Source organism: Armigeres subalbatus, chromosome 3, assembly GCF_024139115.2.
Source record: "Armigeres subalbatus isolate Guangzhou_Male chromosome 3, GZ_Asu_2, whole genome shotgun sequence".
NCBI lineage: Eukaryota > Metazoa > Arthropoda > Insecta > Diptera > Culicidae > Armigeres > Armigeres subalbatus.
In genome coordinates this window covers 417,066,231-417,093,311 of record NC_085141.1, presented here as the reverse complement: position 1 = coordinate 417,093,311, position 27,081 = coordinate 417,066,231, and the positions used below count along the sequence as shown (strand labels likewise).

Genomic DNA, 27,081 nt, shown 5'->3' with positions numbered 1-27,081 from the left:
ATCTGGTTTCCTGTAGGTTGCTAGTTTGTTATGTTCCTAACGATGCTCATTTTTTTTGCAGGGTCGGATAGAGTACGGATGCTGTCATAAAGAATGAACAAATTTTCGAGTTACTAACTTCAATGAGAGTAAAGTTTACAGATTCAAAAGTATCTCATAAGAAAAATCAAGTTCATGCAAGTCCCTAGAGTCCTTGCGTATTATATGTAGCTCAAATAAGTTCAATGCGGATGTTCTAGGTTCTCCAAATTGCTCTAGAGTTCAGTTAAATTGATCTAACAGGTTTCAAACCGAAATCAACCCAGCATATCCATACAAGTCCCTTGAGCCCGTGCGTAATATGTATAGTTCAAATTAGTTTAATGCAAATGATCTAGGTTCCAGATCAGTTGATAAATCTAGGTATAGATCAATTGGCTTACCAGATCAACCACCCCTTGTATCAAACCGAAATCAATCCAGCGTACCGAAGTCCTCAGAGCCCTTGTGTATTATATGCAGTTAAACAAGTTCAATGCAGATGTTCTAGGTTCTCCAAAATGTTGTTCTGGAGTACCATTTAAATAGCCTACCAGATCAACTGTTAACAAACTGAAGTCCACCCAGCGTATCGATACAAGTCCTCAGAGCCTTTGCGTGCTATATGCAGTTCAAATCAGTTCAATGCAGATTTTCTAGGTTCTCCAAATTGTTGTGGAGTACATTTCAATTGGTCTACCAGATCAACCGCAGTTGGTATCAAACCGAAATCAACCAAGCATGCCCATACAAGTCCCCAGAGCTCTTGCGTATTATATGCAGTTCAAAGTACTTCAATGCAGATGTTTCTGCAAATTATTCTGGAGTACAGATCGATTAGTATACCAGTTAAACCACCACTTGTATCAAACCGAAATCAACCCCTTCTATATTATACGCAGTTCAAACAAGTTCAATGCAGATGTTCTAGGTTCTCCAAATTGATCTGGAGTACAGATCAGCTGATGTACCAGATCAACCGCAGTTGGTATCAAACCGAAATCAAGCCAGCATGCCCATATATAACACTTATAATACGCAAGTGCTCGATATCTTAGCTACTTCGCGACGACTAAAATACGCACTGCACAACGCTTGCTCGAATTCTACTCAAAAAAAAACACGCACTGAACTGATTAGGTTTATTACCGCCGCGCAATGCAGAACACAATATTTCGGCAGATCACGCGATCGTTCTGCTATCCTAAAACCCGGTTGTTAGGTCGTAAACTAATTAACCGATTAAGACATTTGGGTGAAGAAGCCATTTTGGCCAGACAAATGATGCGACCGAGAATACGACCGAAATGGATCTTATCGTATCTTGCTGGCCGACAAGCGTTTGTGGCTGTCAAAAACACACATTCTCAGATCATACGCATATCTTCTGGAGTATCTCAAGGAAGCGTTCTAGGTCCACTTCTTTTCAATATCTTTATTAACGACCGTTTTATTTACTCCCAAATGAAATGTGAAGATCTGCAGCCTGATATCGATAAAATGCTAATGTGGTGCAACATAAACGCCAGTGAATCGCCAGTACACAGTGGAAACAAGTTCATTGAACAGAGTGCAGTCTGCTACCTTGGAGTGATTGATGATCAGGGATTGAATACAAAAGAGAAAGAGCAAGTCTCTCACTTATCATCTCTGTATACATGTACGATATGTAGCATACCGCGAGAAACTTTTTTCGCAAGCTGTCAGGATAGAGAACTGATTCGGGAGGCTATACCCCATGATAAATTTCTTTTAGAAAGCTCCAAATGCGAGGAGCATTGGCTCTGATGATGCATTTCAACTTGTTCTACATAGCTGTGCAGTAACCAATACGAAAGGAGCGAAAACAAAGCAAGAATCACCATTTTTCTGTGGGGGCTGCCTATCAGATTCTGTTTTTTCACACTTGTTTACAAGCTTGATAAATTTGTTATCATGGCTTGTTATGATTCGGAACAGTTTTTGCCTCTCTTTTATCGTTGTTCGTTATCTATTGAGAGCGATTTCTGCAAACCCTGCTGATGATTCAAAGCTCAGATTCAATGAACATATTGAAATCATGACGGCAAGAGTATCGGCCACGTTAGGACTCATCCAACGTCATGACTTCTGTTTCACTGACATCTATTACTTGAACACACTATACTGTTCACTAGTACGCAGCACTCTCGAATATGCGGCTTGGTTTGGTCCGGTTTGGTCCCCATATCAGCTTACATACATTCTTACTATCGAACGAGTGCAGAAGAAGTCTATAAGGTTTGCACTGCAGAAACTACCATGGAGAAACCCAACCAATCTACTTACCAGGATAGATGTCATCTGATTAAATGTCAGGTACTCATCTTCTTCTATGGCTCTACTCTCCACCTGGAACATGGCCTGCTTTTCAACTTAGTGTTCTATTAGCATTTTCGCAGTTATTAATTGAAAGCTTTCTATGCTCGCCAATGCATGAGTATGTATTTTATGTGACAAGTACAATGGATACATTATGCCCAGGGAGTCAATAATGTTTCCCACCTGAAAACATCCTGGACCTGGTCAAGAATCGAATTCACCATCTGCGGGTTGGCAATTTTACGCCTTTGCACGCAAGGCTATAACTGCAGACCCAGTTACTCAACGGAAACATTTATTGTCCATCTACAACAGATCCCAATTAACATTCCTTCACGACGACTTCGCCATTCACCGTTCTTAACCCTTCTACTCCACAAAACTAACTATGGCTTTTACAACCCATTCGATTCTTGTTTGCGATGTTCCTGATGTGTTCGATTTTTATATGTCGAAATCCACGTTTTTAAATAGAATTAAGTAATTCGAATAGCCTTTTTTATATAAGATTGAAAGTCTGTACGAATTATTCGAAAATGGTGGTAGGTGAAGTAATTCAAGCCCTCGAACCAGTTCAAGCTGCCGTGACGTGAGTTTTGCACTCTATATCACGCCAACATGGCACTCCAATCTATGTTAGAGAAATTGTCAAATCAAGCCACAGAAATTGCCAACTATGTTGTCATAGAACGAATTCAATCGAGACAATCCGAATACGTCGAATGTTTTATTTTTTTTTAACAATCCTGCCGTGAAGAAACGATTTTGGCGTTTTCTTCAAGACGAATTCAACCGGACGATATTTAGGTTTAGCAGTTAAAGAACAAATAATGAAGAGACTGCAGCATAAGCATATGCGGTATTTCGAAAAAAATCGTTTCAGGTGGTTTCTTGATTTCGTTTCGTTTCGAAAAATTTCAAAAATTTCGCTAGAAAAAACTAGCTTCTAACAAAATTTAACGGAATTCCGTGGAATTTCTAAACTTAAACTTTAACCATACTTTATATTAATCATAAAGCTGTTTTTAAAACTTTAGGTTATACAAATTTTTCTATTAGCGCTTACTACCTACAAATCTACCTCGCGTAGAAGAAGTTTGTTTTACCAGTGTGCGATAGATCATGTTGATGCTGATCACGGCAGCTAGTGTTGGAGAACGTGAAGTGATAAAACTAATGTATGCATCGGAGAGCACAACATTACTTAGTGTGGAATCGATCGTGTTGTAGAAGTTCATTAAACGAAGCACATTGATCTTGCGTTGGATTGATTTGAAATACAGTTTTTCTTGTTTTCAAAATAACTTCGTTTACATTAAATATTTAGTCGCTTACCAAAGTGGCTTCACATGAATTACCTTCTCAACTAACCAACGATTGCTTTCTCGTAGCGCTCACCGAGATTCAGGGCATTCCTCGGTCTCTTATAGCAATGAATGTTAAACTAATTTTCCTCTCCTAATCCTAAATTGACTCCGAAGCAAGTATAACTTTTTGTATCCCAAAAAGATTATTTAATTGGTGAGCTGTGCATATTTGATGTTTCTCGGCCAATCATGATTAGCGACTACGATGTGGACACTGTCGAAAATGTCATTTAACTGGACAAACCATGAGGCTGAAAGTCATTTTGATGAAATATCATTTGGCTGAAATTGAAACGAGCTCGGTGGTCTAGTGGCTACCGCTTCTGCCTTATAAGCAGGGGGTTGTGGATTCAATTCCAGGCTCGTCCCTTTCCTACTTTGTATTTCTATCTTAGTTCTTTCTGTGTTTCACGTTCTACCAAAAAGGATTCTTACTGTTATAACCTTCTTCACACTCCCAAAACCTTCCGTGGCACCTATGAGAGATCGCAGAGTTCTCATCATCTTTCTTAAGTAGGAGTCCGACTAACCATCCTTCCCCTTCCTCAGCATTCGCAAGGACGTGGCCAGGACAGATCTCGACTATTGGAGAGTGCATTGCTTCCATCTAAGAGGTAATGATTAGTCCCAAATCATTACCTGAGGTAACGGATGAAGTTGATGCTTCTCTCGTACAATAGTCTTGGCTTGTACCACCTACGAATTTGTGCGAACTGCTCAAGGCTAATACTAATATCATTTGGCTGAAATTGACATACGTCAGCACTAATTATTTTGCCGAAGAAGTCATTTGCCGAATATGCTATTTGGCATAAAGAACCATTTAGCCTAACAGGTCGACATTTTTGGTCATATGTCACTTTCAGCTAAATGATATTTTTGAACAAACCATTTTAGACCTTAATAACCGTTTCGTTCAAACGTTCAATTCAGCCATGGGGTGTTCGAACAAATGGCCTTCTGCCTTCAAACGACGGGAAGAATTGTTTGGCCAAAAGCTGTTTAGCCGAATATGTCATTTGGCCGAACGAACCATTAGACCGAAACTCAGCTGGCCAAAAATGTAATTTGGCAAATATGGACAACTGGTAATTTTATCATAAAAGTGATTTGGCCGTATAGGTTGTTTGGCTGAAAATGCCGTTCGGCAGAAACGGCCATTTGGCTGATATGGGCATGCGGTAGAAAGGACCACTGTCATAACTGATTAGAAAGGACTATTTGACTCTGGCTGACGAAGGAGAGAGAGCCGCCGCAACAGGGGACATTCGCCTCCTCTACGATATCTCACGACGCTTAAGCGGGGCGAAGATGAATGCAACGATGCCTGTGAAAGACGTGAATGATCAGTTATTGCCCGACCCAACTGATCAGCTAAACGCTGGTTCGAGCACTACGAATAACTTTTTCAAATGCCAGCTAGGCCATCACCACCTCGGCATGATCTGCCTAGGATCCGACGTATAACACGCGTCAATACCGAAGCTCCATCACTGCTAGAGATTCAAACAGCCATCCAAAGCATGAAATCGAACAAAGCCCCAGAGGTCGATCGCATATCAGCCGAGATGCTCAAAGCTGACCCCATGACATCAGCTCAACTACTGCATCGTTTATTTCGTAATATCTGGGACACCGCAACTTTCCCGGTCAACTGGATGCAAGGTATCTTAGTGAAGGTGCTCATTGACTACGAAAAAGCTTTCGACCGTCTCAATCACGAGAATATGCGAGGCGCCCTGAGACGCAATGGGGTTCCTGAGAAAATCATCGGCCATGTTAAAAGCTTCCAATATCTTGGTAGCCAAATGGCATCAGATGGCGGTACCAAGATCAACATAGGCGCACAAACCAAGAAAGCAAGGGCTGCCTTTGCGAGTTTAAGAAATATCTGGAAAAACAGGCAGATAAGTGAACGCACCAAAATACGAATTTTCAACTCTAACGTGAAATCTGTGCTGTTATACGCTAGCGAAACATGGTGTGTATCAGTGGAGAACACTCAACGGCTGCAGGTGTTCATCAACAGATGCCTGCGGTATATAATTCGGGTCTGGTGGCCTCACAACTGGATCTCAAACAACGAGCTTCATCGTCGTTGTCACCAGAGGCCGATAGCAACAGAAATTCGGGATCGAAAGTGGGACTGGGTCGGCCACACTCTACGTAGAGGCGGAAACGAAATCTGTAAACAAGCATTAGACTGGAACCCAGCGGGTCATCGCAGCAGAGGCAGACCCAGAGGCTCTTGGCGGCGAAGGCTCAATAATAAATAGCAGAAATAAAAGAAGTCGTCTGAAATCTAACCTGGCAACAGGTTAAAGCGATAGCTGGGCACCGCTCAGGATGGAGATCTTTCAAGTCGGCCCTTTGCATCACCGGAGCTGTACAGGATTCATAAGTAGGTAAGTAAATATTTGACTGAAAATGTTATTTGGCCGAGCGAGTCGGCATTTTTGGTCATGTTACCCGTTCAGCAAATAACATTTTCGGCCGTAAACCAAATGATCATTTCGGTCAAACGGCGTTCTCGGCTACATGACCAATTCGTCCAAACGACCAATTAGGGCAAACGACATTTTTGACCAAATTGCCAGTTCGGCCGTATGTCGCTTTCAGCCCAATGACATTTTCGGCTAAACCGGGTTCGACGTATTCATTGTTTCGGTCTAATTTTCAATACACCAAATGACTTTTTCCAAATGAGGGGGTTAGAAGCAGTGGGGTGTAAGAGACATTTTGGTCAAAATTGAGTTGACGACAGTAAACAATGCTTTGGTTCTAGATCTTTGCGGCAATATGTTGATATAGTTTGTACGTTGTTCATAAGAAATGTTTAAATTCACGGAAAATTAGTACTTTTTTGAGCTTCCATACAATTTGTATGAAACGAAAAAATTTTGAAAAACATTGCACTAATTTTTCTCAAAACTAGCGTTTGACTCTCTCAAATGATTCTTCATCTTTTTGAGCAATTTCACTATCGAGCACGGGAACTCCAAACATTTCCGGTGGAATTCTCGTAGAATCTTTCTTGAAAATTGGAACTCGAAGAAACTAATATGAGTGTTCCTGGGCAGTCTTCAAGGTGCAGCGCCGCGCAGATGTTTATCCATGCTGCCGCACTCGAATGAACATTCGCTTCGGGCTCCAACGTGCACTCGAAAAAAATGAACAAGAACGCAAGCGTAGGCTGGATGCTCATGTTTTGCACCGCCCTCACAGCGGCGCTCGAACATTGATGTTTTCAGCGCGGCTGTGAGCCCCACTTTGAGCACGGACAAAACATCGGATATAATCAACAGACAATGCTTGGTTAGCTTGGCTTAGCATTTTGGTGTTAAAACTCTAGTTTTAATATAATTGAATTTCAAAAGTTCGAAAAGTTCGTAAAAGTAAAAAAGAACTTAGAACTATGCGTGTAGATATTCAAAACATTCTCAAAGACAGAGTGACAGGACATTCTACGAAAAACATAAGCATAAGAAAAGTCCAACCCCGTACTTGTAACCGTTTTTAATTAAATAGCCTTTAGACTTGTTGAGAAGAGTTTTGAAAATTCATTCGGCTGCTTCTCTGTGCAATTTTTTTTTAATATTTTCTTTACGCTTCTTCTTCTTCTTCGACTTTGAAAAAGGTGGGTTAGCACCATGTGAGGTTGGTGTCTTGGCTAATGCGAGAAAGGCAGTATCACTACTCGGTCAAATTGGGTTTTTGTTATAAGTTTTAGAAATAATGAACTTTTTTTTTTTTTTTTTACCAGTTCATTTATTTGGTAGGCTCAGTCGTGTGTGACACTTTGCGGAGCCGCAATTCTCAAGTATGATATTTTTACATGGTATATCATCTTATCTTAACAGTTAGTTGGGAGGGGACATAGACCATAATACTCGTGGCGACTCAAGGTTAAAAAACTTAATACAGGACGGACGGGGTAGGGATTTGGGTTTAGGTTATTTCAGCTGCTCATCCGGGCGTTTGACGTTGAACGTTGAAAACGATTTTGCGTGGCGTCGTGCTCGATTTTGGTTCGTCAGGGAGCATCTTCCGGATGGCCAGAGCTTCGGGGTACATGGTACAGAGAAACAGAATCGGACAAGAAAAAAAACTGAGAAAGAGAAGAATATAGGCATTAAACTTTGATGTCAGCCAAGCAAAGGAAGGCATAGATGGCCTGCATATATATCACATCGCGATCTCCCAAAACACCTCTTTTATCCCGGAAGGGTTGTTTACCTCGGGCCACAAGGGTATCCAATAGTTGCTCTCTGGAGGCGTCATTTTCCGAGCAATACCAAACTACGTGATCGATGTCATCGTAACCGGCTCCGCACCTACATAGGTTGCTATCGACCAGGTTTATTCTGTAGAGATGTGTGTTTAGTGAATAGTGATTGGACATAAGCCTCGACATCGTGCGAATGAAGCCTCGACTTAAGTCCTCACCTCTGAACCACGCTCGCGCAGAAACTTTTGGAACTATGGAAAATAGCCACCGTCCAAGTTCATTGTGTGACCAAATCATTTGCCAATTTTGAAGAGTACTCTGACGGACTAATGGGAAAAACTCGTTATTCGAGATTTGTCTATCATAAACTTCACCTTCCTGTGCGCCCACCTTTGCTAGCCAGTCCGCCTTCTCATTGCCATAGATTAGGCAATGGGATGGGACCCATACAAAGGTAATCTTGAATGATCTTTCGACCAAATCACGCATCTGCTCTCTTATAGTTGTAAGAAAGTAAGATGCGTGCTTAACAGGTTTCATCGACCGGAGTGCCTCGATAGAACTAAGACTATCCGAGAAGATGAAATAATGGTCTACGGGCTGATCGGAAATTATCCCCAAAGCGAAATTAATTGCTGCCAGCTCAGCATAATAAACCGAACACGGTTAGAAATAATGAACTATTATGACAAGGTCCCGCTATTTAAACTCTTCACAGAGAGTTATCGCATTAATAGCGCGCCTATTATCAATCACAACTTACTCCCTTTATGAAAAAAGCAAAACGGTAATAATGTTATTTGGTCATGCATAGGAGCCCTAGCCACATCCTTGTCTTGCTTTCAAAATACCACTAGTAAAACGTTGAAAACCCGGATTTTCTCTATCTATCTACAAGACCATTTCAATCTAAAGAATTTGTTGAGTAACAAATATTACTTTGTGTTCCTCGAACTACCATTTCTTACTGGTACGTGAAAAGTTAGTACGTATTTAAAATCCTAACTCGATCTTTTTCCAGCAGTCAGTTCAGCCTAGGACAATGTCTCCAAGGTTTTTTATAACTAATTGCAAGAAAAGTTGAATCATTTGTTTGAGAAACTGCATATATCCATTTTACACAATTTCGAAAAAACAACAAAAAAAAGGTTTTTATCAAATTGGCACCGAGTCTTTCGATTCCTTCGATACAGATCAATAGGTTTTAGCAAAACTCAACAGCCTGGGGTACTTCCAGTGCAATAACTGTAGTCAATATTGTAGTCAATAATATCAATACAAATATTTTTTTTCGTATTTTTGGCCAGAATACGTATTTTTGGACAGGGATTCAGGATATATAAAAATCTTAATTTGGCCAAAAATATTACAAATGCAGTTTCTCAAACAAACGGTTCAGTTGTTTCCGCTGCATACAGTTTAGCCTTAAACGAGGGGAATTTGACTCTTTCTATCATCTGCAGGGTAAAGTTAATTTTGTTATACTTCAGTAACTGCTGTTGGTATAGAGGAATAAATACGATGAATCCTTGAATTACCACGCCCTAGCTCAAAAAATTTGGCTAGGGCTCGGTTTTGTAGATCTAACACCGTAAAACACTACGCAAAAGTGATCTACCCAGCTTTACGGGAAAGAATTTTGTTCAGAAACCTCCAGTGAATAAATTTGGACGTTCTGAATGAACATTAAGCTGCGAAACGGTAATGGGGGGTTGGGGGCGGTTGGGGTGTAATAATGATGATGTATAAATGATCAAACCGTCTAAGACGAATTAAGTACTGTCCATTTAATTCCACTAGTTAATTTAACTAGTAAATTAACTAGTGGAATTAAATGGACAGTACTTAATTCGTCTTAGACGGTTTAATACATTCCACTAAAAGAGCTTAATATATTTTTTTGTATAAATGATATTTTCTTTAAAAAGATCAACAATTCAACCTATCGAACTCCGAAGATGAGGACGAATTGAAGCAGAAAGCTCAGTGTGATACACAAATGTATAGTTCCAAATGAATCATTTGTTTGAGAAACTGCATAAGTCCAATTTACACTATTTCGAGAAAACAACAAAAAACTGTTTTTAAACAAATTTGCACCGACTCTTTCGATTTCTTCGATACAGATCAATAGTTTTTGGCAAAACTCAACACCCTGGGGCACTTTCAGTGCAAAAAATGTAAACAGTACTCCACAAGTGCTCTTCAAAGTACGTGGACATATGTAGTTTCTCAAACAAACGAATTTTTTGACGTAGGACTTACGTCTCTCTTTACTATACCGGGTGTCATTTCAAAATATTCAAATCGACCGCGTTACGCTGTGTTGAAAGATTTTAAACGTTAATAGCGTTCGTCTCAGTGGACGAATTTCTGCGGTAAGCCCCTCAAACGACAGATTTCAAGTATGCCTTCCATGTCCATGCTTGATAAGACCCGAAAAACTTGTTTCAATAGGCATGAAACTGTTTTCAATGAAAAACATTGAGATCAAGGGAACCTATAAATATGGGTACCGCATAATTCTTGCATCATTCCATTACCACATTCTGATTGGTGCAGACACCAGCGAATAAGCAACCGCTGGGTCTGCCGAGAAGCCATAAAATAGCGCAACGCGATTTTTTCCTTTCATTCTGACCGGGACAAGCGAAGCAACCGCATCATCGATTGAACAGCACTCACACCTTTTAGCAGGGAATGAAGTCTGCACCGCTTTTTCGGCTCGACACCATCGAAGCGACCATCATCAGCCGAAACCTAGCCAGTACAGCAGCAGTCCACCCTGCAGACCCGACAAAGCAGCAATGCTGAGCAGATACCGGCAGTAGCAGCAGAGTCGAGCCGAGACCGGCCGGCATCGGTGCTGAGCCGAGACAGGCTGAAGAAAAGCCACATGATGCAGCATGTATGTCCAAAAAACAAACGGTTCTTCAGAGAGCCAATAATAGAGATCAATATCAATGCTTTCAATACCCTTCGGGATAGAAATTGTACTTGGGTTCCAAATCCAATATTCTAGAGATAAAATTTTATGCGTGATTTTCATAAATAGCGTCAAAACTAACAGTGGATAATTGTTCTGATTTAACCGCGAAGTGGACGAAGGACTCCGCTTGACCATGCCTTTAAAGATTAATAAGATGTCCAAATCTCTAACATAATCTTATAACTGCTCAAACATTAATAAACTATCAATCGATTTTTCATCAAATGTTGGATTTTTTGGCATTGATAAAAAAAATATGTAGATAAACATTGTTTGATACTGACCGCACACAAAGCGAACGTGACTGAATGATCGTCCCATGTTACCAATTCTAAATCTTATCAACCGAAATCCCATGTCCGGGTGTTTCCTTCCTTCTACTACTAACAATGTTGTCTCAGAAAAGAACACGTACTTCCCACCTGAACTGCAATTCTAAGCTCGCTTGCCCGGCTTATTGGCCTGTATCTAGCGAAAAGTCCCGTTAGGAAAGAGACGCCAGCAGCGAGCAACAAGCGTAAAAAAGAAGAAGCCCTTCTCGAACGCGTTGATGATTATGGCCGATGACATACTAACGCGTGTGCGTGCGCGAACGCGTCCAAGACAAAAGAATTTCTCTTGCTGATATTCTGCTTTACGAGTGCTTGGACGCGTTCCGCATCGCTCGACGCGTCAGTATGTCATCGCCCTATGACGCTTTGGCTGACAAAGAAGCGGGATACAAGACACTAGCTGATTGGCCCATCAATTGGGAAGCAGAGAAGATTCAAAATAAGGTATAAAAGAAAAGTGCATTCGCTCGCAGAGCATTCAGTCTTTTTTATACCATCACTAGAAATTCGCGGTTATTTGAAAAGATCGTTTTCTTACTTTTTGCACTTAGCCGAAGCAAACAGCCTTTTCAAGGCTCTAAGAGTTAAAAATAATGTTCTCCTTCAGTCGCTATCGCACGGATTAGAAGGCTCTTCAGTGGAAGGGCTGAGATACAGTCTACATCCCCTGCTGAGCCAACTTGTGGTTTATTTCAGGCAGTCCTTCAGTGGGAAGGTTGCCACTGTCGAGGCTAATATTTCGTGACCGGACAGATACTTCCTGAATTTTTTGATGATTCTTGTTCGAGGTAGATTTGATTTCTGTGTCGGTTTGATGAGAAGATTTTGCCAAGGAATGGTATGCAACGCCGATTATTTATCCAAAATAGTTGATGTGAGAAATTTGGACATAATATTATTATGTATCTTAAAGGCATGGTCAAGTCAAGTCCTACGTCCACTTAGCGGTTATGTCACAGACATTACCCACTGTTCGTTTTTTCATACATTCCTGAACAAACTTTTTTTTCGTATTTTTTGCCAGACGAGGATTCAGAATATATAAAAATCACATTTTGGCCAAAAATGTTACATATGCAGTTTCTCAAACAAACGGTTCAAATATAGTCAGGCCCTTTCAAAGCGACCGTGTGCCGCTGAAAGCGCACTATCCTAGTTCTGGAGTGGAAGGAATTTAATCAAACCTGCGTGAGCGTCTGTTTCCTATGTTAGGGGCGGCTCGAAACAGCGTCTAAAGCGTAGCGGGCGGCTAAACAATGAATGCGGTGTCACGTCAGCTATTTCTAAGATTGCAATCTAATCACGTGGCTAGGTATCGTAACGTTGGTAAGGCGACATACCAAAAACCAACAATCAATCCCAAAAAAATGTAATCCAAAACACAGGACGTGTTGATTTCGCGTGTTATTTTCGTGTTTGATTGGCAGTGGAAAATAATACCATCCAGCACTACGCAACACAAAAGTAATTTGATTTATACTTCAACGATCTGTTTCCAAAAACTGTAAGAAAGGGGTAAAAATCTATTATGAAAAGACAACAACTTTTGCCTTCAGCTAGCATAACAGAGATAATTGGAAATAAATTTCAACTAGTTGTAAGTAGTTGATCACTCCACTATACGTCTAAAAAACTACGATCTATGAAAACGCTTCTGTCGCTAAGGCATAATATGCCTGTAGTAAATGTTGTGACACAAATGTTTCCCAAAAATTCGCTAAAAGTTAAATTGATCATCAAAACTTCACGTCCAGCGCAAAATTATCAGCAATTCTAGGTGAATGACTCTTTCTTCGCCGCCTTTGGAGAATTCGCCATTAAAGTGTGTTTTCGCGTCATCAGTGCCTCGGGGTTATTTGGCTCTTTTGCGAGTTCAAGTTTGCTTTCTTGTCGTTCTCCATTCCGCGTAACATCTTGATGGTCTTTTGCCGAAGTGAAAATCATCTGGCACTGGAGTAGACAGTCGTGTATACAGAACGGCAAGCTCGTTTTGCTGTCATGATTTCTTTGAATTCTACTCCCACCGCAGCTTACTTATTCGGAACGATGTTCGTTGTTATCGTGATGTTTACGGCTGGGGTTAAAGCGATTCTTGGAAGTTATGAGACGGAAGCTTCTGTAGTCTTTAAGGTTTAATTATTCAAATCTTTCGTGTGCATTTCTGATAAACATCCACTTGTGATATATTTTCTACTTCCATATTCCGACTACATATATCACATCTCATGTTCAGCTGAATTTATCAAATATGAAGAGTTATACAATTCACTAACCTGCATAGACTATTTGTGTGTTCCGTAACTAGGCGACTTATGAATTGTTGCTTGAACAGAAAATGCTATGTTCTTCAGCACAACGTTCTAACAGATATAGTTAATAATTTTCTTCAAGCAATTAGGAAACAAATAATGCACATTGTTTATCCATGCATCCATACACATTTAGCATTTTCATTGATACATTATTTCACTTTAGATGAATTTCTTCCCCGTTTCGCCCCTATTTATCCAAAACAATCCACACTAATCACATTATAATGCATAACTTTGGACAGTTTCTTGCCGCCCATATCTTCTTCGAAACGATCAATCATTTCCAACACGGTTTCACATTTATTGGTCGTCACTTCTGCCAAATGGCGATCAAATATTTTCCTTCCCCTTTATTTTCCTAGTCAAGTACAAACTTTTCCCATCATGCAGCGCGCCACAAACACAGTTCACTTCCTTCCAACCGTCGATAAAAAATACCGAGAAAATTCTGATATCACCTGTTTCGTTCTTTTTTTCACACCATCCAAAACTTTTTCTTGAACACACCACCGCTAACCGCCAAACTGTGGGTCTCAGATTTGTTAGCAAAAAAGCTCCACGTGTGTTTCATGAAAAACTCATTTTTACCGGAATACGCTTCGCTTGTTTATATTTCGCTCATCTTCTAGTAGATTCCCATGCTTCCAAGGGAGGTAGTTACATTTTACGGTTGCTACTGTCTTCTCTAGTAGAATCAACAAACCCCGACCTACTTATGTAGAAGGAAGACACCGCCGCACGGTTCGAAGTCCAGTATCTCACTGAATCGAGTGTTGGCTTAGGGCAGGAGTTTTATCTTTCAGTATTTCGTGAATCGAGGCCTGGAACTCAGCTCGACGAAACAAATTACTACAAGGGGAATCGATGAGTTTGCGCATTATAGAGAAGCCAACAAAAAAAAAAACTGCTCGAAAGGAGAAGCTCAACTTACCTTAAAAGCAGTGAAACAAATAGGTCTGTCATCTCCTGCAGAAGCCGAACAACAAGTGGCAGTTTTTGGAAGGGAACAGGATTACTCTCCAGTTGTCCATTATCCATGGCTTAGAACCAACGATGATGGTGTCCAAATCTCTTTTATTATAGATTTCACCTAAACCTTGCTTACGAAAGGCGTAAACGTTGGTCTATACAGAGAAAAAATGTCTTTATTTTTATTTTGGCCCATCATAATCATAATCTTCTTCTTAAAATAAAATTGATACAAAAATGTGAAAACTAAGGCAATTGTGAATAGTTGAATGGTTTCATTTGAATTATATGTTCTGTGACAGAATAATCATCATCACCATTCAAAGTTATTATAGGTGTTGGGCCATTTGTTCATTTGTACCATTTTTTTAAAGGTATCATAATATCAATGTTATCGGTGAGCCTTAGTAGCTGAACGGATCTTTTCACAATATTGCGGCGCACCTCGCATTTATATAATTCCATCAATGATTTCATTCATTCAATCGGGTAATCTGAATCTAACACCAAAAAATTCCATTGATATACAGCACGATCTAGAATAGTGCGTTACAGTTGTTGCTAAAGTGGCGTGTTAAGTAGCTTTCCAAATATTTGCTATATTCCAAGAGATGTGTTGTTTTCCAGCCAGCTAATCTTCTTATGCATTTGCTGTGGACCTATAGCTGGAGAGTTTATGCTCTGTGCCCGTGCTCCCTGGATTGTCATCATACCACCCTTGTTTTCACTACATTGGCAGTTGTTTGTTCTTCGTAGTGCTACCGCTATCTCTGATGTCCTACAATGTTAATGAATAAAACCTCCTATGAATGATTTATGATTTATGATTAACGATTAATTCATTTTTAACAATGATTAATGATTATGATTAATCATTGAATTACTTTTTGACAATGATTACCGATAATGAAAGAAACCTTCTAAGCATGATGAACGATTAACGATCGTGATTAATCATTCACACAGTATATGTGTGATTGATAACTGACGATCAATATGATTAATAGGTAATGATCATGAATAATAAAAGTTTCAAGCGCTTATATGAAAACTCTATTCTTTGGTGGGTATAATTGATCAATAAAACTATTTGATTTCAAGTGCCATGAAGGCCTCCGAAGCGAAAAATGTGCTTAACCTTCCGGGACTCGTATTGTTGTAAAAAGTACAACACGCTGAGTAAAGATGAGATATCTTTTTAGTCAGTGCAATTTGCACCAAACCACCATGTTTTCCTCAAAAAATTAGTTCTTCATCAATTGAGAAGATAATAAAAGTAATTCGATAGAAGGCTCGAGTAAATATAGCTAAGTGAAAGGCTCAGGTGTTCAGGGAAAAGTGACCAATAATGAATTGAATTATACATTTATTTCATTAACAATTCATCTTAAAGTAGCGCGACTTTTTCTATATCATTTGTGACAATAACCTTGGATGCGGGCTTGGTAGTCATATGGCTACTGCTTCTGCCTCATACGCAGGAGGTCGTGGGTTCAATCCCAGGTCGATTCTCCTACTTTGTATCTTTCTCTAAATTTCTCATGTTCTAGCAATCGCTAGAACTAAAAATGGACTTCCATACCGTTTCCATCTCAATTTCCCATATACCTTCAACTTGAATATTCAGTAATCTGCTAGAATTGGAAATGAACTATAAAGCGCGTTTCCAAACATCCAATTACAAATTCCACAGTTGCTTTCTCCTTTCTATCACATTGGCAGCTCGTTAACCAAGATGGACCTCTGCCTCTCGAACCTAACCCAAAAATTCCAAGAAATTCCGCATGAACTCGTGGCAAGTGCAGAGGTATATTCGGCTTGCAGTGGGCGAGTGATTACATCATCATTTCCTCCCCCTTCCCTACATTGACTTGCATTCTGACGTGACAGGCGCCAGTGTGACCTAACAAAAGAGATCACCAGTACTTGTACATTGAAGATGTGAGCTAGTCCCAAGCAAACATCTGTTGGTTCCTTGTGCAAGAACAGCGAATCTGGTCATAATGGAGTAGCAACTACGAGCAGTCAATCCAGCTCAAGCTCATTTGTGACCATAACCTTGAAGTTAATCCGCAGTTCTCACTCATCTATGACCACCAGATGGCCTTCCGGAAGCCCGGAACGCTCGTACAAATCATCATTTTGGGAAGTTCGTCTTCGAGCAGCGAATTTTTTTCTAAACAATTTCTGATGATGATCTTCGAGTTAATACAAAGCTCCTACACTGCTATGGCAACAGTGGCCACCAGACAGACTTCTGGAGAATCCGGAACGTCCGTAAATGACCATTTTGAATCCCACAGATTTTGGATAGGTAAAGTCAAGTACGAGACACTGAAGACGGGATAACTGTTGAGGTCGAAATACGTATCTGTCAAGATACAATTAAGTGGTGGAATTCAATGGGATTGTACAAACTCGTCTTATGACAAGGCAAGTGCATTTTGGATTGTTTATCCTAGAGCAAGGATGTTATCGATCATTTAGTAATTTGCGTTCGATCAGTTAGTAGTTTGTCAATAACTCATTCCAAAAGCTGAATTTTAAAATGTATTGTATGGTGGACTTCTAGTGCAAAGGTTTTTCTACAACCCTGCCTAATAATTCATTGTTTGAATTCCACTACTAACGGAGTTATAGCTATAGTATCAATAACCTAGACTAAATGATTTCCAAATTCCTATCATTTAGTTTAAGCTGCTGCTATTAGCGCTATAGCTCCGTTATAAGTTAAATTCAAACATCAACCTGTTAAGCAGAGTTGTAGAGTTCGCACTAGAAGTCCACCATACAACACATTTTAAAATACAGCTCCTGGAATGAGTTATTGAAAAACTACTAAATGATCAAAAGCAAATTACTAAATGATCGATATCATCCTTGTCCTAGAGTAGCGCAATTTTTTAAGCCATTTCTGACGGTGATCTTAGTGTTAATTCATAGTTTTTACTCTGCAATGACCGCAGGTGGCTACCAAACGGCCTTTCCGCAAATCTGGAACGTTCGAGAAAATGGTAATTTTGAACAGTTTGCCATAGACCAACATTTTTCTCCTAAACTCCCTAGTCTGATAATGACTAGGGAGTTAGTCGATAATGATAACGAGTGGTCAGGGCCGGATTTAGCCGGAAGGGGGCCCCGGGGCCGACAGCTTGTGGGGGCCCCAAAATGTACAAAAAAGGTTGGTTTTGGTACATAAGACTTGTGAGGGCCCGGGGCCACGCCCCCCCCCGGCCCTCCCGTAAATTCGGCCCTGTGAGTGGTCAATTTCAACAAATATTGAATGCTGTCAAAGCTCTTATTTACTTATTCAGAAAAAAAGCTATTCCAGCTAAAAAAAAACTAGCTTTTGTAGCACATATTGTTTGTTGGGATGTGAAAGGAATGCAAGAGACGGAATTATAATTGGATGTAAGAAACAAGTTTTTACTGCATTTCCAATTCTAACAGACTAGACTAGTCGAGTTGAAAATGCAGGATTGAAATGGAAACGGCACGGAAATGCATTTCCTGTTCTAACGACTGCTGGAACGTGAGGAATAAAGAAAAAGATACAAAGTAGGAGAATGAAATAGGCCTGAGAACAAACACACGGCCTCCTGCGTATGAGGCAAAAACGGTAGTCACCAAGCGCACTTTTATGAAAACATTGGTTTTTTAAATCCCAAATAACTGTTTATGACGGCATGTTTAGATCCCACGTGTGAATGTAATTCAAGCTAGTTTTTTTTTCAGTATATTGGTTTTTATCCTCGAACAGCTATGTAAAAGACGTCCACTCTATAATATCACAGATTCGTGGATATATAACTAAACTGGTGGTCTCACATGCACTAGCATTACTCTGTGGATGAATTTTAAACTAATCTATTTTTTTTAAAGATTGGTTTGCAATCCCGAACATCTTTGTAGAAGACGGCAGCTTTCTGGATCCCACAGATCCCGAGATTTCGAACTGAACCGATCTCTCAAACACACTAGCACCGCCTTACGGCTGAATTCTGAACTAAACAGTTTCTCAACAAATTGATTTCCAATCCTCGAACAACTTTGTAGAAAATGGCAACTCTTATAACAGGTAGCGCCTCCTTGGGAATGAATTTTAAACTAATCAGTTTCTCAATATGAGGCCCTCCTTAGCCGTGCGGTAAGATGCGCGGCTACAAAGCAAGACCATGCTGAGGGTGGCTGGGTTCGATTCCCAGTGCCGGTCTAGGCAATTTTGGAAATTGGGATTGGAAATTGTCTCGACTTCTATGGGCATAAAAGTATCATCGTGTTAGCATCATGATATACGAATGCAAAAATGGTAACCTGGCTTGGAAACCTCGCAGTTAATAACTGTGGAAGTTCTTAATGAACACTAAGCTGTGAGGCGGCTCTGCCCCAGTGTGGGGATGTAATGCCAATGAGAAGAAGAAGAAGAAGTTTATCAATATATTGGTTTCCAATCCTCGACTTTGTAGAAGACAGCAACTGTTTAATTCCCACAGATCCCGAAATATCGAACCAAACATATAACTCACATACACTAGCGCCGCCTTACGGTTGAATTCTGAACTAAACAGTTTCTCATCATGTTGGTTTACAATCCTCGAATAGAAAGTAGAAAATGGCAACTTTTTAATTCCCACAGATTATGAGATATCGAACCGAACTAATCAATAATGTACACTAGCGGTTACTAATCTTCAGGCTTCGGAATTCTCACTCATATGAATAAAAACCCAGGATTGATCCAAACAGCGGAGTGCAATTTTTCCATATTCTCCTTTGAGCAAGTGTTCTCACGCAATATTTTATCCGGATAGAAAGACGGGCGATAAACTCGCGAGCGCCGGCTTGCCGGATAATTTAATTTTGTGCCACCAAATTCTCCACCTCGCCACTTCTCCAGATAAGTTTTAAAAGCATATTCACAAAAATGTAGGTCCGCGACGGGATTCGAACCCAAAACAATTTTAAAATGTGTAAAGCGCCCACTATAACCACGCCACCACACGAACCGATTGAAAGCAAATAGAAAAACTGCTGTCTTGAACCTACTACTTATCGTGGCGCATCGTCGTATGCAATCAGTTCGGAGTGGCAAAGTAAGCAGCATTTGATTTTCGCGAAACATGGGAAGAGGGATAACAATTTTTCGCACCACCGCTTGTGCCGGAGTTTATCGCACTGTAATTTATCCGGATAAAATGGATGGTGGAGCGATCTGTTGTCGCGTGAGTGAGTGAGAAATCCGAACCCTGCTAATCTTCGAACAACGTTGTAGAAGGCGGCAGCTTCCTAAATCCCATAGATCCCGAAATATCGAACCAACTTGGTAGGTTCATATACACTAGCGCCGCTAAGTGCAAGAATTCCGAATCATTCCATTGATTCCGGATCTCCTGGAGGACCAGCAGAAGATCCAAAAAAATATTCTCGATTAGAGTATATAACCCCTTTATTATTTTCCTCGTTGATATCATTTTAATTGGCATCATTTATCATTTTTGTAATCTTTCTATATATAGAGGCTTTTACGATTATTACTTTGATGCTCAGGAAAAATTAAAAAAAAAATGTTCTAGACCGGACCTGCAATTGAACCCAGCCAGAGCTTGCTTTGTAGACGCACATACTGGTGCTTTAACCAACATACTGCTGCTATAGAGAAAGTGTAAATTTGTTTCTTGTCCAGTCGTGTTTCTCCAGTAAGTGGATCGGCCGTGGATTTAGTTTTGCTTTGTGCGGAAAGCAAAACGATCGGCCGGTCACCTTAATTTTTTTCTGCTTTGCGCGGGTGAGTAAATCAATCAGAAAGTGAAAATTTATTTCTATTCCAGTCGTGTTTCTCCAGTAAGAGAGTAGCCATCGAGCAAGTGTTGTGCAGTGCGTGTTTTAGTCGTCGCGAAGTAGTTAAGATATCGAATCAGTCTTCGGGAAAATACGTAAGACACGCGTTGCTTTTCCGTTTTAGTATCATCATGAATACGGCGTCGTTCAAAAGAAATAATTAGTTGCTTACCAAGGCGATTTCCAATATATTTCCTTCCCAACTAACATACTATTCCTTTCCAGTACGCTCATGGAGATGCAGAGGATTCCTCGGTCTCTTGCAGCAATGCTAACCTAATTGACTGTGATGACGTGGCCGGCATCGTTATTGGTCTTGAGTTAAAGAAACTTCGAAGCATGTACAGTGAGAATAGCTTTCTAGTCCCGAGAAAACTATTCAATTGGTGAGCTGTGCATTATTTGTTGTTTCTCGGCCAATCACGACTAGCAACTACGATGGGTGGGTACAGTTAATCAAGCTAAGCTAAGCACAACATACTGCTGCTATAGAAAAACAGAGGCTTTAAATTATGAAAAAACGAATTTTAATTTCTTTTTCTTTGGGCCGCGCATCACGGAGAGCCGCTGTTAACCTATTTCACTCCTGCCAATTTAGGCCACACAGTTTGGCGATCCTGCCAGATTATTTTTGGATCAGGATACTAGGAATTCCTGAAGCTGTTTTCATTTGTCGACTTGAATTAGAGTACATAAATTGAGAGGAATAAAATGTGTTGTGCTTTGGAAAATCATTGCTTCTGGTAGTACAATAACTCTCATGCATAACTCAATTAGATTAGTTTGGAGTTATCGAGTTTCCATGAATCATTCGTGAATTGCTGACATGGCCCAACGCCCATGATAGCTCCCTATTTTGGAAACCTAATTTTTCACAAAAAACAAACTAAAAAGGTATATAAATTTCCTGAGTATGGTTATAGATGAATGAAAAAACACAATGATGTAATGAATAAGATTGATAATTAATGATTAAATATTAAATGCAAAATTATATCATTAACGACTATTGATTCATCATATTTTTGGATGATTTTCATTAATAAATTATGAGGAATAACTCATTATTCATAATTTGTTTTTAAATATATGATGCCTTACATTCGTTCGGGGGATGACTTCCGATGACATAGAGGAACAGGCCTCATTACATCCGAGGCAAAACGATTTTTGGTACTTATTTATTGTAATTGAGATGAACGTAACAAAGCTAGATTTAAAATTATATAGGTTAGGTGAAATAAGGGTCAACATAACAGGAAGAAAGGAAACACTGAGATTTTCACATTTGGATTGAACATCTGATCTTATGGAGTAGGAAAAACGCTTTAAAGGCATAAACTTATGATGTACCAAGCGCCTCCACGATCCATAGAAAAATGTTGATTCACCGACATCTGTTGCCATTGCATTATTATGTTTGTATCTTTTGTGGTAAGCATAACGGATGCACTATGCCCAGGGAGTCGAGAATGTTTTCCATCCGAAAACATTCTAGGCCGGACCGATAATTGAATTCGTCATCTCCGGATTGACAATCCCAAGATGAATACACCACTAGGTGTTCCAACACATAACATATGTGTAACTCGGGTAGCAAAAGTTGTACCCTTATAACAGATTAAATGTGTTATACGGAACATCGAAACGTCAAAAGATATGGTATAACAGTATTGAATTAGCAAGGGGTCGCGTGATTATTACTGTTTATATTTTTATTATTCACACCAAAATTAGCCAAATATTTTTTTTAGATTACAACGTGGTGGAATAAAATTGAATAGTACTAAACTCGTCTTATGACAAGTAAAGACAATCCACAAAAAAGGCTTAATAATTTTCTTATTGTTTTACAGTTTTGGAACCCAATTCTTCCATATTGATGGTTTAAAGTGCTGATGTTGATGTAAATAATATCTCTGAATAATAAAAATTAAATCGTATCCGCATAATTTGAAAACGGCTGGATAAATTTCCTTCATTCCTTCAGCAGATTCGTTGTCGTTTCCGACGGGCTTATATGATATATCCTCATGCGAAAATAATGAGATTCGTATGGAAATTTCGCATGGGCAGTTCACAGCGCACACTTTTGCCTACTTTGCAGTAGAACGTCTGCCGGGTCGACTAGTTGGTAATAAAATTTACCGATCTTGAGGAAAGACAGCTCGTTTTGTATTCGTTGATCTTGATGTCACCGTTTACCGGGCACTGTGAATCAGAAAAGTAAGCAGCAATGCAACTCTAAACAGTAAACCATTGCAAGCCGAATATACATTGCACTTGCCACGAGTTCATGCGGACTTTATTGACATTTTTGGACAAGGTTCGAGTAGCACAAGTTCGTCTTAGTTAACGAGTTTGTAAAGTGGCAAGAGAAAGCAATTGATGGAATTTTAATTTGAAGGAGGAAACTATCTTTTCGTTTATTTACAGTTCTAGCAATTACTGCTAGAATATCAAGATGGAGATATAGGAAACGACATAGCGTATGAGGCAGAAGCGGTAACAATATGACTACCAAGCCCACTAGACACAGAAGAAGACGCACATAGTAAAGAAACTCTCTGTTATTGAGCTCAAACCTTTCTTTCTGCATAACCATGAGAAAAATGTCAAATAAAAGAATATAACTTCGTTGCCTAAAATAGTTAAAATTAACCATTAGTTCATTGAATATAAAAATAATTACAGTCAAACCTCCATGAGTCGATGTTCTATGACTCGATGACGGAACATGGAAGCAAATTATGAAAACCATATTTTCTGGGTTACTGTGAAAGTCCTTCTAAAGATCTTTCCACGGATTTTATATTCCACATCTCAATATTTCCATGAATCGACTGTTCCTTTCAATATCGACTCATGAAGGTCAGAAACAATCATTATAAAATTATATGACTATTTTTTTATTTTTAATTACTTTATTAGCGTGATTTTTTATGAATTTTATAAGTTCATCACGGATTATATGATTATATTATTATATGATTATTATAAAATTATTAACATAATTATACGATTAAACTTTTGAAACTCTGTAATTAACTATGAAATATTTTGAACATAAAACTTCGATTTATCATACTACAGTAACAGCAAACTTTTGAATGAAGTATCACAATATTGGTTCACAATATCAGTGTTTTACTGTTTGAACAATAAATGTAATCAATGTTTCCCCTTATCGGTACAAATTTGAAAACGTTATTACCAGAATGTTATCAAGCAATTTGTCAAGTTATTCAAACTAACCTAATGCTTAGTAAAAACGTATTAAGTAAATTAGTGTTTAAACAGATTTTCAATTCTCAAAATGATCATAAACATCGTTAATATAGTTCATTGTTTTTTTCATAACTAAAAACGTCTCCCGTTGCCGTCTCGCGGGTTCGCTTTCGTATACTTGGTTAATGATTTAGGTTAGAGGATTTACATATATTCAACATTGCAGTATAATATACGGTACGGTATAAAAGTATTAACAAGAATGGCATCTAGTCAATAATAAAACTTTAGTTTTGAAAACTGTTTAGTTTTTTTCTCATTTCATTTCGCAACTCATTTTTGCAACTTGTAAACCAACATTGGTGTATCCCTCGCCATCCTTTTGAAAAAGCCGAAAACTGCATATTTACAGCCGAAAAAACTATTTAAAGACTAGTTTCTAATGTAGAACAGTTTTAAACGACATCTTAATTAACACTTTTTGAAAAAACTTTAATTTTTTCAATTCATACACAAACTTATTGAACCGGTTATAGGATCGTTTCATTTTCGATACTAGTAATCGGTAGGAAAAAGATATTGTTATAAAATCGCCTGAAAACAGCTGTTTTAGATAAAGAAAATGTCGATATTTATTTTATATCTTGTCCATTGTTGTGAGAAGCGCAGAAGATATTTGTTTTCGGATATTATCTCCCATTTCTTGATAATGTTTAAAATATACGCATGCTAAAACTGTATTTCTCCACACATCGGTTGTCTATCCTGACCTTTGTACTCTTTGAAACAAAGTGTTCTAATTTTCTGATCATATGGTATTTGTTTACATTTGAGAATGACAGAACGATGTTCCCGACGCTCGTTATAACAGTTTTGGCCCACCGAAAGAGGGTCAACTTTTTGATAGGGATTTTGTTCGAAGATACACTTATGTTATGTGGTTCCAATCTGCTAAATCCATGGAAGAGAAGAAGGTGGCGGTGAAAAATTCTTTTTCAAACAAACTTGCTGGCTCTTACATACTAAAATGCAAAATGGCTGAATCGTGAATTAGGCAGATTGGAACACCTAGTAGTTTTTTTCATTTTGGGCAATCCTACGCCTTTCTCAGTCTTGTGTATACAAGATTTTGAACGTTAATAGCGCCTTCATCTTTTAATGGATTTTGAAGATTCATATATCATTCGACTCGGAAACTCTCCAGCAATTTGACAATTTCATTGAAGCTTTCAATTAATAAATTTCAATTCTTGTCAAAGCCAGTAAAAAATTCAGGACCAGCTAATCCCGTTTAATGCACTCCCAACAATAGCATCAGAATGATGTAAGCTACGGGCGTTTTGGCCCACCGTTTCATTTTCTCGGGATATAAAAAGATTCGTATTTCGCGCTCGTGTGTTATTTCTGTTCTAGAATGTACGGTGAGTTGACACGGAGAGCGGTCCCAGCATCGATGACGGTGGTTGCATCTGTAGCACCAGCAGCACTCCATGGAAATTTTGTAGCATGGTTCTGGCTCTGGTTTTATTGCGGTTTGTGATCGAAAATAAGCAATACCGTGGAGGACCTGAATCCGTGGGACTGATCATATACCACGTGAATAGTTTTGGGGGAAGAGGGGTATAGCGAATGCCCACGGTTCACACATTTTTTTGAAAATTTATATGAACAACTGTCCACGCTGGGGGAGGGGGTATCTGAAACTAATCATAACCTGTCCACGTGGTTTATGGACAGCCCCAGTCAGCACCGAAATCCGTCGACCTGGACAGATATCAATAAATTAAAGGGAATTTATTTAAGGTAATTAATTTACAAATTCTTTATTTTATCCTGTTCATATACTTGACAGTAAGCTTTAAGGCCATTGAGATGGAAAGTAGACTTTGAAGTTAAAACAAAACAAATCAAAAACAAATCGTCAATTCGAAATATTTCCATCGTCCGTCCACGGATTTCGTTTCAGGAGCTGTTGATTTAATTAATTATTTTAGTATATTTTTAGTAGTTTCTAATGTGTAAATGCGGAACACTTAAAAGGTAGAGGCCTTCGTGCTTCTGGATCAACAATAAATGTTTCATTTACATTCGATTCCTATTCTCTAGAGACTTTTTCATATACTGAAGTGCTTAAGTGTACGGATTTCGATACCCCACGGGCCACGGTATAAAAAATAAATCGGTTCCAAACGTCGCCAAACGGATATGTTTTGCACTTTGAAGAAAATATGTCTCGGCTTAACCTTCACTTCTATAAAAATGTGATCCTTCATGTTTCTTCGGTTTCTTCCCAATCAGTAACAGTAACAAAACCAAAACAGAAACTTGAGAGAAAGTTTCATTTGACTGTTAATGAGGCCAACAAACATTTGAAGCTGGTAAAGCTCCTATTTAGTCAAAAATAGAATTTTTCAGTGAAAAAACTAGCTTATTCAGCTTAAATTGCTTGTTGGATGTTACTCACTGACACGCGCTCGTAAATCTGCTATGACCGGCAATTTGAAGAAAATTGTGGCTTGAGAGCTGCTTTCACTGAGGATTGCCCCAGATACCTCCGTTCCAGAAATGTACTCCACCGCTGCTGCCACGACTGCCAAAGACGCCATCGTAGCGAAACAGCCAACCGATAGTCCAAATGTTGCGAGAAAATTTCGCGTGTGTCAGAGATGGCATCAGTAGGATTGGAATGAAATTTACTCGCAAGATTCTGATTTGTTTTGATTGCTGTTGGCAGCAGAATCAGAAGAGTCGAAGGGAAATCTTGCAAAAATTTAAAAATTTTAAAATTTCCATTGAATTTTCTCCCAAGATTCTGATTTGGTGGACAGTAGGAGTAGGAAATTCTCCTCCGGTAATGCTGGAAGTTTTCTTAAATACCATCAGATAGTGGTAAGAGTCAATATTTGGGTCTCGGAGGGTCCTCACATCTATGACACCTGAGAAATGCCGACCATCCACCAAAACATGAACGATTGGAGAACATACATCGCCGTTTGTATGGTTCCAGGTGTGCTTTCGAATATTATTGTGATCAAAATTTTTCTGGTTTCTGCAGAATTGACTAGCGACTAGCGTTGCGTGGAGGCTTTCCTTCTCAAAAGACTGGGCGAAATAACATTTCCGTTCCAACCTGTGCATTTGTGTCCTAAATGACGAGTTTCACAATTGTACGACAATTCTCCGAATGCAATTTACCCGAATTTAACTATTCCTCGAAAACTACAATTCCCCGAATGTAACATTTCTTAGAATGCATTCCTCTTAGTTAGCCTTACGAGCAAAGGCGTAGGATTGCCGATTCTCGGTTCAGCTTTCGGGTAAGAAACATTCTCGGCTGCTTGGGCATAGTGCCACACAATATACATATGAATAGCTTTCATAGGAAAGCTTTCATTTAATAACTGTGGTAATGCTTATAGAACACTAAGTTAAAAATCAGTGTTCCCGTTCGAATGTAGAG

At 39.2% G+C, this 27,081-nt stretch overlaps 1 protein-coding gene across 1 annotated transcript in view; it reads right to left on the bottom strand.

The window, feature by feature from the left end:
* The window catches only part of LOC134227280 (uncharacterized), a 130,522-nt gene extending 116,502 nt beyond the window's left edge, over positions 1–14,020 (bottom strand). Inside the window, exon 1 of the mRNA XM_062708652.1 lies at positions 13,548–14,020. The gene's annotated coding sequence lies outside the window, so the exon portion shown is untranslated. The remainder of the gene's footprint in view (positions 1–13,547) is intronic.
* Between the last annotated feature and the right edge of the window lie 13,061 nt (positions 14,021–27,081).